Source organism: Carcharodon carcharias, chromosome 18, assembly GCF_017639515.1.
Source record: "Carcharodon carcharias isolate sCarCar2 chromosome 18, sCarCar2.pri, whole genome shotgun sequence".
Taxonomy (NCBI): Eukaryota; Metazoa; Chordata; class Chondrichthyes; order Lamniformes; family Lamnidae; genus Carcharodon; species Carcharodon carcharias.
In genome coordinates this window covers 85,076,851-85,091,820 of record NC_054484.1, presented here as the reverse complement: position 1 = coordinate 85,091,820, position 14,970 = coordinate 85,076,851, and the positions used below count along the sequence as shown (strand labels likewise).

General features: G+C 45.5%; 1 protein-coding gene across 1 annotated transcript in view; it reads left to right on the top strand.

The window, feature by feature from the left end:
• Window positions 1-9,032: 9,032 nt before the first annotated feature.
• Window positions 9,033-14,970, top strand: part of LOC121290654 (pleckstrin homology-like domain family B member 1) — a 250,600-nt gene continuing 244,662 nt past the window's right edge. Inside the window, exon 1 of the mRNA XM_041211388.1 lies at window positions 9,033-9,160. The gene's annotated coding sequence lies outside the window, so the exon portion shown is untranslated. The remainder of the gene's footprint in view (window positions 9,161-14,970) is intronic.

The window sequence follows — 14,970 nt, the reverse complement described above, 5'->3', positions numbered from 1 at the left end:
TCCTTCTCCTTTCCTCCCTTTCCTATCCTACCTGAACACCTTATATCCACGAATATTTATTATCCAGTCCTGCCCTTATTTGGGCCTGGTCTCTGTTATTGCAGCAACATCATATTCCCACATGGCAATCTGCATCTGCAGCTCACCAACCTTATTTACCACACTCTGTGCATTCACATACATGCACCGTAATCCTAATTCAGACTTGATAACATTCCCTCTTACTTTGGCCCCACCTAATACCTTACTATTTTCTACTCTAGTGCTATCTATCTATTTCTCAGCATTCTGCATACCCTGGTATTCCTCTCTGATATTATCTGCTGGTTTACCCCTGCCAAGTTAGTTTAAACCCTCCCCAATTGCACCAGCGAATCATTCCACAAGGAAATTGGTCCCAGCTTTGTTTAGGTCCCATCGCCCCAAGTCCTGACCCTAGTGTTCCAGGAATCTAAACCCTCCCTCCTACACCATCTTTCCAGCCACACATTAATCTGGTCTACCCTCCTGTTTCTATACTCACTTGCACGTGGTACAGGAAGTAGTCTGGAGATTATTACCTTTGAGGACATGCTTGCTAGTTTCCTTCCGAGCTTCCTAAACTCTGCCTGCATGAAGACATCCCTCTTTCTATGTTGTTGGTGCCGTTAAAGACCATGATTGCTGGCTGCTCACCCTTCCCTGTCAGTAGCCCAGTGACGTCATTGACCCTGGCATGAGGGAGGCAACATACCATCCTGGATTCACGTCAGTGGCTGCTGAAATGCCACTTTGCTCCCCTAACTATTGAATCCTCTATCACTGTTGCTTTTCCAGTCCTCTTCCTTCTCCCCTGTACAGCTGAACCAGTCATTGTGCCTGGGACTGGTCTCCGGCTGCATTTCTCAAAGGAGCCATCACTCTCACTAGTATTCAGAATGGGTTGGAGAATGAGATGCACTCCAGGGACTCCTGTGTTACCTGCCTGGTCCTCCTTGACCGCCTAACAGTCGGCCATTCCCTGTCTCACTGCATAACCTTAAACTGCAGGGGTGACCACATCTGTAGATGTGCTATCCTCAAAGCTCTCAACCTCATGCATATGCCACAGTGATGCCAACTGCTGCTCAAACTCTGAAACCCAGAAGTTGTCCTGTTGTAGCTGATGGCACACCCTGTGCATATGTTTATTCAGAACATAGGAAATGTCCTGGAGTTCCCAAATGGAGCAGGATGTGCACTCTATGTCTCCAAGCTGCCTTGTCACTCCTCTATTTATGAAACTATTACATTTACTACTTAAATAACTGCTCATCAGCAAGTCAGGAATTACCTGCTTCTCCTCTGCTGACATCACTGTAAAGAACATATCTTTATATTTCTGTTGGATTGTTGTAAAGAACATATCTTTTTATTTCTGTTGGATGTGGATTAAAATTACAATGGCTGCAGTTTGAAAGACATGTCTACTGGAACAGTGTGAGGGATATATACAATATTGCTGTCCTGGAACAGAGCATGCCATGAAAGACAGGATGGAGCTGAGGAGGAGTCCAGTCTAATGGGGAACTGCCTAGCAACAACATTTTTATTGGCTCCTAACCAGGTGAACAGGGTTTGTATGAGAGCAGTGCAACAGGAAAAAAAGCTCAAAGCCTGAAAAGAAAAAATACCAAAAACTTCTTTCTCCAGTGTGTGTAAGGTTCCAGTAATTCTACAATTCTACAAAATTCTTTGGGTAATTCCACAAAAACTGCAAGCTGTTTTTTCTCCCTTGTGTCCCTATAACCTGTTTTCTCTCTGAAAAACCCCTGTCAAGAGGAAAAGGTGAAAATCCCTTTAGAGACATTGAAAAGCAAGTGCGCAACCAGTGAACTAAAGATTGAAAGTGCTGGGAAGCCCACCTTGTGTCATCAACAAAGACCTGAAAGGAATCATTCGAAATCAACCCATCAAATCCTGTACTCTGGAGTTGGTGCTGTTGAGCTGTTTTATCCCACCCTTAAAATCCATGTGTGTCTTACGTGTCTTGTTTGTGTGTGTGTAGGGATTTAAGAAGTGAGTAGAGTTTAGGTTATGGTGTTAGAAATTAGCAGTTCATATTTCTTTCTTTTGCCACTGGTTAAAGACAATTTGTACAATAGACAGTTTTTACTTATTAAGTTTACAAATCTGGTGCCCATATTCTGTTAACCTAAATCAAAAACAATTAGGTGCTTTGATCAAACTTTTCACATTTGTTGTGGCTTGGGGAGCAGTGGGGCTTGATATTGCAGTGCTCTGTCTCCAGTGAGTCATGTCATCACTTTATTACATAGGGAGGTTAACTGAAATGGTTTTACTTAACTCTTTTTATCTAAAACCACTCAGTGATTTTCACACACTGATTTGGTGATTTGAGCCAGGGGACACCGATTTAAGGTGACAGGCAAAAGAACCAAAGGAGACATGATGAAAAACTGGTTAAGCAATGAGGGTTTAGGATCTGGCGTGCACCGTCAGAGTGTGTTCTGGAGACAGATTCAATTGTGGCTTTCAATAGAGAATTGAATAATTACCCAAAGAGAGAAAATTTGCATGGCTACTGGGAAAAGGCAGGGAAGTGGGACTTGCTAAGTAGCTCTTACAGAGAGCAGACCTAGACACAAAGGACTGAATGGCTTATGTCTGTGTTGTAATTATTTTATCATTTCTATTTTCTATAATTTGCACATGTAGTGTAGTGATTTGCAGAGACTCAATGATTGGTACAGGCTCGATTATTTGCAGAGACTCAATGACTTGCACACACTCAATGATTTGCACACACTCAATGATTTGCATACTCTGAATGATATGCAGAGAATCAATGATTTGCACACACTCAATGATTTGCACACACTCGATGATTTGCTCACACTGAATGAGTCAGGAGGTGAGTTACTTAGCACAGAATTCACAGCCTCCGTCCTGCTTTTTTAGCCATAGTATTTATATGGCTAGTCCAGGTTATTTTCTGGTCAATGGTAACCCCCCATTAATGTTGATAGTGGGGGATTCAGTGATGGTAATGCCATTGAACATCAAGGAGTGATGGTTAGATTCTCTCTTGTAGGAGAAGGTCATTGCCTGGCATTTGTGTGGCATGAATGTTACTCGCCACTTATCAACCCAAGCCTGAATGGTGTCCAGGTCTTACTGCATTTGGACATGGACTGCTTCAGTATCTGAGGAGTTGCAAATATTGTTAAACATTGTGAAATCATCAGCGAACATCCCTACTTCTGACCTTATGATGGAAGGAAGGTCATTGATGAAGCAGTTGAAGATGGTTGGGCCAAGGACATTACCCTGAGGAAGTCCTGCAGTGATGTGCTGGAACTGAGATGACTGACTTCAAACAACCACGGCCATCTTCCCTTGTGCAAAGTATGATTCAAACCGGTGGAAAGTTTTCCCTCTGATACACATTGACTCCAGTTTTGCTGGAGCTTCTTGATGTCACATTCGGTCAAATGCTGTCTTGATGTCAAGGGCAGTCACTCTCACCTCACCTCGGGAGTTCAGCTCTTTTATCCATATTTGGACCAAGGCTGTAATAAGGTCAGGAGCTGAGTAGCCCTGGTGGAACCCAAACTGGGTGTCAGTGAGCAGGTTATTGCTAAGCAAGTGCCGCTTGATAACACTGTTGATGACCGCTTCCATCACTTTACTGATGATCGAGAGTAGACTGATGGGGTGGTAATTGGCTGGGTTGGATTTGTCCTGAGTTTTGTGTACAGGACAATCCTGGGCAATTTTCCACATTGTCGGGTAGATGCCAGTGTCGTAGTTATACTGTAACAGTGTGACTAGGTGTGCAACTAGTTCTAGAGCACAAGTATTCAGTAATAATTGCCGGAGTATTGTCAGGACCCATAGCCTTTCCAGTATCCAGTGTCTTCAGCCACTTCTTGATATCACGTGGAATGAATTGAATTGGCTGAAAACTGGCATCTGTGATGCTGGGGACCTCTGGCGGAGGCCAAGGTGGATCATCCACTTGGCACTTCTGGCTGAAGATTGCTGCAAATGCTTCAGCCTTATCTTTTGCACTGAAGAGCTGGGCTCCCCGTCATTGAGGATGGGGATATTTGAGGAGTTTCCTCCTCCCGTGAGTTGTTTAATTGTCCACCACCATTCACGACTGGATGTGGCAGGACTGCAGAGCTTAGACCTGAGTCATTGGTTGTGGAATTGCTTAGCTCTGTCTGTCACTTGCTGCTTATGCTGTTTGGCAGGGAAGTAGTCCTGTGTTGTAGCTTCACCAGTTTGATGGGGGGGCAGTGGTGTAGTGATATTGTCACTGGGCTAGTAATCTAGAGACCCAGGGTAATACTGTGGGGACCCAGGGTGGAATCCCACCACAGTAGATGGTGGAATTTGAATTCAATAAAAATCTGGAATTAAAAGTCTGATGATGACCATGAAACCATTGTCAATTGTTGTAAAAAAATCATCTGGCTCAATAATGTATTTTAGGGAAGGAAATTTGCCATTCATACCTGGTCTATACTACATGTGACTCCAGGCTTACAGCAATGTGATTGACTCTTAAATGTTCTCTGAACAAGGGCACTTACGGATGGGCAATAAATGCTTGCCCAGGCAGCGACGCCCACATCCCATGAACAAATGAAAAAAGTACCTAATTTTTAGGTATGCCTGGTGCTGTCCTTGGCGTGTCCTCCTGCACTTGTCATTGAACCAGGCTTGATGGTAATGGTAGAGTGGGGGATATTCCGGGCCATGAGGTTACAGATTGTGGTTGAGTACAATTCTGCTGCTGCTGATGGCCTACAATGCCTCATGGATGCAGAGTTTTGAGTTGCTAGAACTGTTCGAAATCTATCCCATTTAGCATGATCATTGTACCACACAACATGATGGGATGTATCCTCAATATGAAGATGTGACTTAGTCTCCACAAGGACTGTGCACTGGTCATTCCTACCAATACTGTCATCAACAGATGCATCTACGAGAGGTAGATTGGTGAGGACGAGGTCAAGTATGGTTTTCCCTCTTGTTGGTTCCCTCTCCGCCTGCCGCAGACCCAGTCTAGCAGCTATGTCCTTAGGACTCAGCCAGGTCGGTCAGTAGTGGTGCTATTGAGCCACTATTGGTGATGGATATTGAAGTCCTCCACCCAGAGTACATTCTGTGCCCTTGTCACTCTCAGTGCTTCCTCGAAGTATTCAACATGGAGGAGCACTGATTCATCAGCTGAAGGCGGGCAGTACGTGGCAATCAGCAGGAGGTTCCCTTGCCCATCTTTGACCTGATGCCATGAGACTTCATGGGGTCCAGAGTTGATGTTGAGGACTCCCAGGGCAACTCCCTCCTGACTGTATATCACTGTGTCGCCACCTTGTCTGGGCCTGTCCTGCCGGTAGGACAGGGCATACCCAGGGATGGTGATGGTGGTGTCTGGGACATTATCTGTAAGGTGTGATTCCAGAGTATGACCATGTCAGGCTGTTGCTTGACCAGTCTGTGGAAGAGCTCTCCCAATTTTGGTACAAGGCCCTGGATGTTAGTAAGGAGTACGTTGGAAGATTGAAAGGCATTTACCTTTGTCATTTCTGGTGCCAAGGTCGATGCCAGGTGGTCCATCCGGTTTCATTCTTTTTGTTCTTTTTAATGGTTTGATACAACTGAGCGCCTTGCTGGGCCATTTCAGAGGCCATTTAAGAGTTAACCACATTGCTGTGGGTCTGGAGTCATACGTAGGCCAGACCAGGTAAGGACAACAGATTTCCTTCCCTAAAGGACGTTAGTGAACCAGGTAGGTTTTTACAACAGTTGACAATGGTTTCATGGTCACGATTACTGATTGATTAATTGAATTTAAATTCCACCATCTAACATGGTGAAATTTGAACCAGGGTCCCCAGAGCATTAGCCAGGGCTTCTGCATTACTATTGGATACTTGAGGAGTCTCCACAAATATCCCCACCCTCAATGATGGGGGGAGCACAGCACATCAGTGCAAAGGATTAGGCTGAAGCATTTACAACCATATTCAGCAGAAGTACCAAATGGATGATCCATCTCGGCCTCCTCCAGAGTTCCCCAGCATCACAGATGCCAGTCATATGCAAATTCAATTCACTCCATGTGATATCAAGAAATGGCTGAAAGTGTTAAATGTTGCAAAGGCTATGGGCCCTGACAATATTTCAGCAATAGTACTGAAGACTTGTGCTCCAGAACCTGCTGCACCCCTAGCCAAGATGTTCCAGTGGTGACTCCTCAGATGCTGAAGCAGTCCATGTCCAAATGCAGCAAGACCTGGGCAATATCCAGACTTGGGCTGACAAGTGGCAAGTAACATTTGCACCACACAAGTGTCAGGCAATGACCATCTCCAACAAATGAGAATCTAACCATCTCCCCTTGACATTCAATTGCATTACCATTGCTGAACCCCCCACTATCAACATCCTGGGGTTACCATTGACCAGAATCTGAAATGGACCAGCCATATAAATATCATAGCTACAAGAGCAGGTCAGAGGCTAGGAATCCAGCAGTGAGTAACTCACCTCCTGACTCCCCAAAGCCTGTCCACCATCTATAAGGCACAAGTTAGAAATGTGATGGAATATTCCCCATTTGCCTGGAAGAATGCAGCTCCAAGGCCCCTTAGACAGCACCTTCCAAACCCATGGAACCACTACCATCTAGAAGGACAAGGGCAGCAAACACACGAGAGCACCACTACCTGGAAGTTCCACTCCAAGCCACTTCTGACTAGGAAATATATCACTGTTCCTTCAGCATCTCTGGGTCAAAATTCTAGAATTTCCTCCCTAATAGTGCTGTGTGTATACCTACACCACGTGGACTGTAGCGGTTCAAGAAGGCATCTCACCACCACCTTCTCAAGGGTATTTAGGGATGGGCAATAAATGCTGGCCTAGCCAGCAACACCCACATCCCATGAATGAATTTAAAAACTCTAGGCCAGTGACATCACCACTAAGCCATCATCTCCCCCAATGTTTTGCATGCTAGATTGAATATCAGACTGATTTAGTGAATTTCACGCTGATTTGGTGATTTTCACACTGATTTCTTGATTATCACAATGATTTGGCAATGTTCACACTGATTGGAACTTTACACTGATTTGGTAATTTTTACCCTGATTCAGTGAATTTCACTCCGCTTTAGCAATTTTCACATTGTTTTGGTGATCTTCATTCTGATTTGGCAATTTGTACCCTGATTTGGCAAATTTCACTTGGGTTTCAAAATTTTCACACTGATTTGTTGAATTTCATGTTGATTTGGTGATTTTACACTGCTTTGTTGATTTTCACCCTGAGTGTTGCTGAAACAAGAAACAGTTATTCGAATCATTTCTTCTTGCACTCATTAGGACAATTTGCAAGAGTACCAATGTAAGGGAAATCAACACATTTATACGGTATGAAAAGAGAGTCATGCATTCTCCATGGCAAGGCCTCTACCAACCAGAGTCCACTTGCCAACCAATCAGCACTCTTTTCTCATACAGTATACATTGTTGTTTTCCCTTACACTGGTATTCTTGCGAATTGTCCTGATGAGTGCAAAATGAAAAGCTTTGACAAAATGTCTCTTTTTTCAGCAATACTCAAGCCCTGTGCTACCAAGTGACTATTTTCATCCTGACTTGTTGAATTTCACACAGATTTGTTGATTTCACCTGTTTTGGTGATTTTCAAAATAATTTGATGATTTTCAACCTGATTTGGTGAATTCTACACAGATTTGGGTACTTTCACACTGATTTGATGAATTTCACATTGATTTGATGATTTTCACACTGATCTGGCAAATTTCACACCATTTTGGTGGATTTCACATCGATTTGGCTCTTTTGAAGTTAATTTGGTGTTTTGCACACAGGATATATGATCTGCATTGGCTGATTTGATGATTCTCACACTGATTTAATGATTTTCACCCTGATTTGGTGAATTTCACACTGGTTTGGTGAACTTCACATTGGTTTAATGGGTTACAAACCAATTAGGTGATTTTCACACTGCTATAATGATTTTCATCATGATTTGTTGAATTTAAATGGGTTTAATGAATTTCACACTGATTTAGTGAATTTCACAGTGGCTTGGTGAATTTCACATTGATTTAGTGAATTTCACACTAGTTTGGTGAACTTCATATTGGTTTGTGAGTTTCACCTTGGTTTGGTGAATTTTACACTGGTTTTGTGACTTTTACACTGATTTAGTAAATGTTACCCTGATTTAGTGAATTCCTCACTGGGCTGGTGAATTTCACACTGATTTAGTGAATTTTACACTGATTTTGTGAATTTTACACCAATTTAGTGAATTTCACTTTGGTTTGCTCATTTTTCACACTGGTTTGGTGACTTTCACATGATTTAGTGAATTTCACACTGGTTTCATGATATTCACACTGATTTGGTGATTTTCACATTGGTTTGCTGATCTTCACACTAGCTTAGTTAATTTGACCCTGATTTCATGAATTTCACACTGGTTTGTGGGTTTCACACTGAGTTAGTGATGTTTACAAAGGTTTGGTGATTTTCACACTGGTTTGGTGATCTTCACACCAGTATAGTTTATTTCACACTGGTTTTGTGATTTTTCACATTGGTTTAATGACTGGTTTAGTGTTTTTCACACTGGTTTGGTAAATTTCACACTGGTTTGGTGAATTTCACACTGATTTAGTGATTTCTACACTGGTTTAGTGACTGGTTTAATGTTTTTTACACTGGTTTGGTAAATTTCACACTGGTTTGGTGAATTTCACACTGATTTAGTGATTTCCACACTGGTTTAGTGACTGGTTTAGTGTTTTTCACACTGGTTTAGTGGGTTTCACATTGACTTAGCAATTTTCACACTGGTTTACTTTGTTTCACATTGGTTTGGTGAATTTCACACTGGTTTAGTCACTGGTTTGGGGTTGATCTCACACACACACACACACACACACTGCCTCCTCTGGCTTGTCCCGAACCTGCGCGCACTCTGCTGCCCCCGCCTTCCAGCGCTACGTGGCCGGAGACGGAGTGGGGACTGCGGGTCCCGGGGCGGACGGGAGCCGCTGTCGGCGTTGTGCCCGCGGGGCTGTTCTAGGAGAGGGATCCGCCGAGCGAGCTCTGGAGTCGCTGTGAGTACAAGTAGCAATTAGAGGGAGGGTCCCTGTGTAATTTCTGCCGAGCAAATTAGTAAGTAAAGTGCAGTTAACCCGAGTCAGTACAGCCTTGTCAATAACTGGGGGAGAGGCAATTTGCCAACTCCTTAAACTTCATCCTGTCTGAATGCATGGGGGACAGTTCAGGCGAAATCTCCATTTCATATCCTGCCGCCACCAAACTGTTGGTTAAGAAATCACTTGCATTTCTGTAGCACCTTTCACCACCTCATACGTCCCAAAGTCCTTCAGAGGCATTTATTTATATAAAAAAAAAACAATTTTTGAAGTGTAGTCCCTGTCCCAATGTAGGAAACGTGGCAGAGCAGCTGCGCACAGCAAGCTCCCACAAACAGCAATATTAATCCGATAACCCATTTTGAGCTAGACATTGCCCAGGACTGCCCTGTTCTTGGGATGGTGCCAAAGGGAATCTTTTACGTTCACCCCCAGAGGAGAGATCTCAGTTTAAACGACCACATGCACTCCAGCCTCTGGAGTGGGACTTGAACCCATGACTTGTACAGAGTGACACCAATCTTTTATTACTGAGACATTAAAACACTCAGATTTGTTGGGTCCCCTGGGGGTTGGAAGGTCTGATTTTACAGTGTGTGTATGGATGATGCTCCCTGTGTTCAGCCTCACCTGCTGGGAGCATTTGTGTGAAAACAAAGGGCGGGCAGGCCGTCAACAGGATTGTATTCACCCTGTTCTTTCCTGGTGGCTTTGAGGTGGATGGTCATCAATCCTCCTGGAGTCTCCCAGGATTTATGCCTAACCTCCTCTCGCCACTGCTGCACCTGACTGATGGATAGAGCAGTTTCTGGAGCACAGAGCACTGTGGGTATTGTAGCTGCCATTACAGATCGATTGGAAGGCATCCGATGGTAGGTGGTTGGGAATAGGGACGGTTGAAGGTATTCCAGAGGGTGGGGATGGTTGAGGGTGAGAGATGTTGAATGTGGGGGTTTGTGAAGGTGAGAGAGGTTGAGTGTGGAAGCGTGGTGAGAAATTGAGTATGAGGGTGTGTGAGGGTGAGGCAGATTGAGTGTGGGGGTGAGAGAGAGGTTGGTTGTGGGGGTGAGAGTGAGAGGTTGAGTGTCGGAGTGAGGGTCAGAGAGCTTGGATGAGGGTGAGAGACGGAGAGTGTGGGGGTGGGGGTGAGGGTGAGACAGGGAGAGCTTGAGGGTGAAGGAGGATGAGAGAGGGAGATGTCAAAGTGAGAGTTAGAGAGAGGTTGGGTGTGGGGATGAGGGTGAGGGAGGGAGAGTGTGAGGGTAAGGGAGAGTGTGAGGGTGAGGGAGGGAGAGTGTGAGGGTGAGGGAGGGAGAGTGTGAGGGTGAGGGAGGGAGAGTGTGAGGGTGAGAGAGGGTGGGTGAGGGTGAGAGAGGATGAGGGAGAGTGTGGGGTTGAGGGTGAGAGAGAGAGTGTGGGGATGAGGAAGGGAGAGTGTGGGGGTGAGGGAGGGAGAGTGTGGGGTGAGGGAGGGAGAGTGTGGGGTGAGGGAGGGAGAGTGTGAGGGTGAGGGAGAGAGAGGGTGAGAGTGAGAGAGGGTGACGGTGAGAGTGAAGGTGAGAAAGAGGGAGGGTGAGGGTGAGAGAGAGGGAGGGTGAAGGTGAGAGAGAGGGGGGTGAGGGAGAGGGAGGTGAGGGTGAAAGGGGAGAGTGTGAGGGTGAGGGAGGGTGAGGTTGAGGGAAGGTGAGAGTGAGAGAGGGAGAGTGTGGGGGTGAGGGTGAGAGAGGGAGAGCGTGGGGGTGAGGGAGGGAGAGTGTGAGGGTGAGGGAGGGAGAGTGTGAGGGTGAGGGAGGGAGAGTGTGAGGGTGAGGGAGGGAGAGTGTGAGGGTGAGGCTGAGTGAGGGAGAGGGCGGGAGAGGGTGAAGGTGAGGGAGGGAGATTGTGGGGGTGAAGGTGAGAGAGGGAGAGTGTGGGGGTGGGAGTGAGGGTGAGGGTGAGAGAGGGAGAGTGTGGGGGTGAAAGAAGGAGAGTGTGATGGTGAGGCTGAGAGAGGGAGAGGGTGAAGGTGAGGGAGGGAGATTGGTTTGAGGGTGAGAGAGGGAGAGTGTGGGGGTGGGAGGGAGGGTGAGAGAGGGTGAGGGTGAGAGAGGGAGATTGTGGGGGTGAGGGTGAGAGAGGGAGAGTGTGGGGGTGAAGGTGAGAGGGAGAGTGTGGGGGTGAGGGAGGGAGACTGTAAGGGAGAGGGAGGGTGAGAATGAGAGGGTGAGGGTGAGAGAGGGAGAATGTGTGAGTGAGGGAGGGAGAGTGTGGGGGTGAGGGAGGGAGAGTGTGGGGGTGAGGGAGGGAGAGTGTGAGGGTGAGGGAGGGAGAGTGTGAGGGTGAGGGAGGGAGAGTGTAAGGGTGAGGGAGGGTGAGAATGAGAGGGTGAGGGTGAGAGAGGGAGAATGTGGGGGTGAGGGAGGGAGAGTGTGGGGGTGAGGGAGGGAGAGTGTGAGGGTGAGGGTGGGAGAGTGTGAGGGTGAGGGTGAGGGAGGGAGAATGTAAGGGTGAGGGAGGGTGAGAAGGTGAGGGTGAGAGAGGGAGAATGTGGGGGTGAGGGAGGGAGAGTGTGGGGTGAGGGAGGGAGAGTGTGGGACATTATATGATGAAAACATTCCAGAGGACGCTCTGAACAGTCATCGCAGTGTTTTCATGAGCCCAAAACTGTTTGTCTCCTTGTCACATACACGTCAATGGGAAGCGTAAATTGTCAGGCTCAGGCTGTACGATGGGCTGTTGCTTTGAGGAGTTGATTTGGAGACTGGTCTGCATTGGAGCAATTGGTGATTGAGATAAGAATGTGCCACGACTCCACTCACAGGGTTGATTTCCCTTTGAAATGGTCAAGCGAACTGCACAGTTGTATCAATACAGTTGGGCAATGGATGCAGCCCATTCACACCCTGCGAATGAATCATTAAAATAAGAGTTTGTCCAGGCTGGAAAGTGCATGAAGCTTTGGCGAGTGGAGAGCAGTGGGAGATAATAGGGGTGAAGGAAGTAGCCGTTCCAAAGGGGGAGAGAGGCAAAGCAAGATTGACAACTCATGAAAACAAGGCATGAGGTGGATTCCTCTCACTGAGCAAGACTGGCTAATAATTGGCACAGTGAGTAGAATAAATGGAAGTTTGGATGAGTCAGCATTATATAATATTACATACAGGCTATTTGGCCCAACTTCTCCATATTGGTGTTTACCCCACTCTTTCCCTATATCCCTGCATCAATCCCAAACTAATCCCACTGCCCCGCTCTCTCCCCATAGCCCTGTATCAATCCCAAACTAATCCCACTGCTCTCTCCTTTTATTCCTGTATCTTCCTTTGCCTCAAATATTTGTTGAATTTTCCTCTAAACAAGGCAATATTCTCTGCCATTATATAAAGAAATTTCTGTATAAAGAATTTTCTCCCAATACATCTTAGCCTTGACTTCCCCAGTGGAAGTAGTCTCAATATGTCCAGTCCCTTTTCATAACTGTAGTTTCCCATGTTGACATTGTCCCTGTGAATCTACAATGCACAAACTCTTTAAAACTATTTCTGGCAATCTAATTATGGTCTAATAACTACCATGTCTAAATTTATTGATATGTCTTTACTCCCTTGCCCCTATTTAGAGAACCCAACATCCTGTTGGCATTTGTTATCCCTTTATCCACTTGCACTCACACTTAGGATGATCCATTGGAGCCCCTGGGTGTCTCAGTTGTGTATTGTCACAATGTGATGGTTCGTCTTTCTGACTTCACCCTTGCTGTGGTCTGGCTGAGTAAGATTGCCAGTTTAGCATTGGACCAGGACATGGGTCTCCCAACCTGATTTCACCCATCCAGTCAATGACAGAGCCATGAACAAAAACAAAAATACCTGGAAAAACTCAGCAGGTCTGACAGCATCTGCAGAGAGGAATACAGTTAACATTTTGAGTCCGAATGACTCTTCATCAGAACTAAGCGAAAATAGAAGAGAGGTGAATTATAAACTGGATTAAGGGGGGATGGGACAAGTAGAGCTGGATAGAGGGCCAGTAATAGGTGGAGATTGCCAAAAGATGTCATGGACAAAAGGACAAAGAGGTGTTGATGGTGGTGATATTATCTAAGAAATGTGCTAATTCTTACAGTTCTTAGCTAATATCACCACCATCAACACCTCTTTGTCTTTTTGTCTATGACATCTTTTGGCAATCTCCACCTATCACTGGCCCTCTATCCAGCTCTACTTGTCCCATCCCACGCAACCCCCCCCTTAAATCAGTTTATATTTCACCTCTTTTCTATTTTTCCTAAGTTCTGATGAAGAGTCATTCAGACTCAAAATGTTAACTGTGTTCCTCTCCGCAGATGCTGTCAGACCTGCTGAGTTTTTCCAGGTATTTTTGTTTTTGTTCTAGATTTCCAGCATCCGCAGTATTTTGCTTTTGTCTTAATGACAGAGCCATGCTGCACTCCATCATGGTGAGCTGGCAGCACCTGCAGGTGCTGGAGCTGAGAGTTCACTATGTCAACTTTTCTTGACAATGGGAATGCACATGCACAGCTCAAGCACTGAAATGTGTCGGGCACTGGACTGGCCACCCAGAGAAAGGGCAGGAATCCACCAAACCACATTCTGGAATATTGTGGGATGTTATCCCTTTCATTTGAATATCTGAGACCATCTACTTGATAATTCCCCTTCAAAGCTAGAACTTGTGGAATAAATGGGACAATAGCAACATGCATACAAAATTGGCTGAGTGACAGGAGACAGAGAGTTGGGGTTAATGTATCTTTTTCGGGTTGGAGAAAGGATTGTAGTGGAGTTCCCCAGGGGTCAGTGTTGGGACCCTTGCTCTTCCTGATATATATTAATGACCTAGACCTTTGGTGTACAGGGCATAATTTCAAAATTTGTAGATGATACAAAATTTGGAAGCATTGCGAACTGTGAGGAGGATAGTGTGGAACCTCAAATGGACATAGACAGGTTGGTGGAATGGGCAAACAGGTGGCAGAGGAAGTTCAATGCAGAGAAATGTGAGGTGATTCATTTTGGTAGAAAGAACATGGAGAAATAATATAGAATAAAGGTACAACTCTAAAAGTGGGTGCAGGAACAGAGGGACCTGGGTGTATATGTGCATAAATCATTGAAGGTGGCAGGACAGGATGAGAGCACGGTTAATAAAGCACACAGTATCCTAGGCTTTATTAATAGGGGCATAGAGTACAAGGACAAAGAGGTTATGTTGAATGTGTATAAGACACTGGTTTGGCCTCAGCTGGAGTATCACATCCAGTTCTGGGCCCATCACTGCAGTACAGATGTGAAGGCATTATACAGAGTACACAAAAGATTCATGAGAATGGTTCCTGGGATGAGAAACTTCAGTTATGAAGATACTTTGAGGAAGTTGGGGCTGTTTTCCTTGGAGAAGAGAAGGTTGAGAGGTATTCAAAATCATGAGGGGTCTGGACAGAGTAGTTAGAGATAAACTGTTCCCATTGATGGAAGGATTGGGAACCAGAGGGCACAGATTTAAGGTGATTGGCAAGAGAAGCAAAAGCGACATGCAGAGAAGCTTTTTCATGTAGCTACTTGTTAGGGTTTGGAATGCACTGCCTGAGAGTGTGGTGGAGGCAGGTTCAATTGAAGCTCCCAAAAGGGAATTAGACTTTTATCTGAAAGGAAGAATGTGCAGGGTTATGGGGCGAAGGTGGGAAAATGGCACAAAGTGAATTGCTCATTCAGATACGATGGGCTGAATGGCCTCCTCCAGCACAGTAACTATGCTGTGATTCTGGA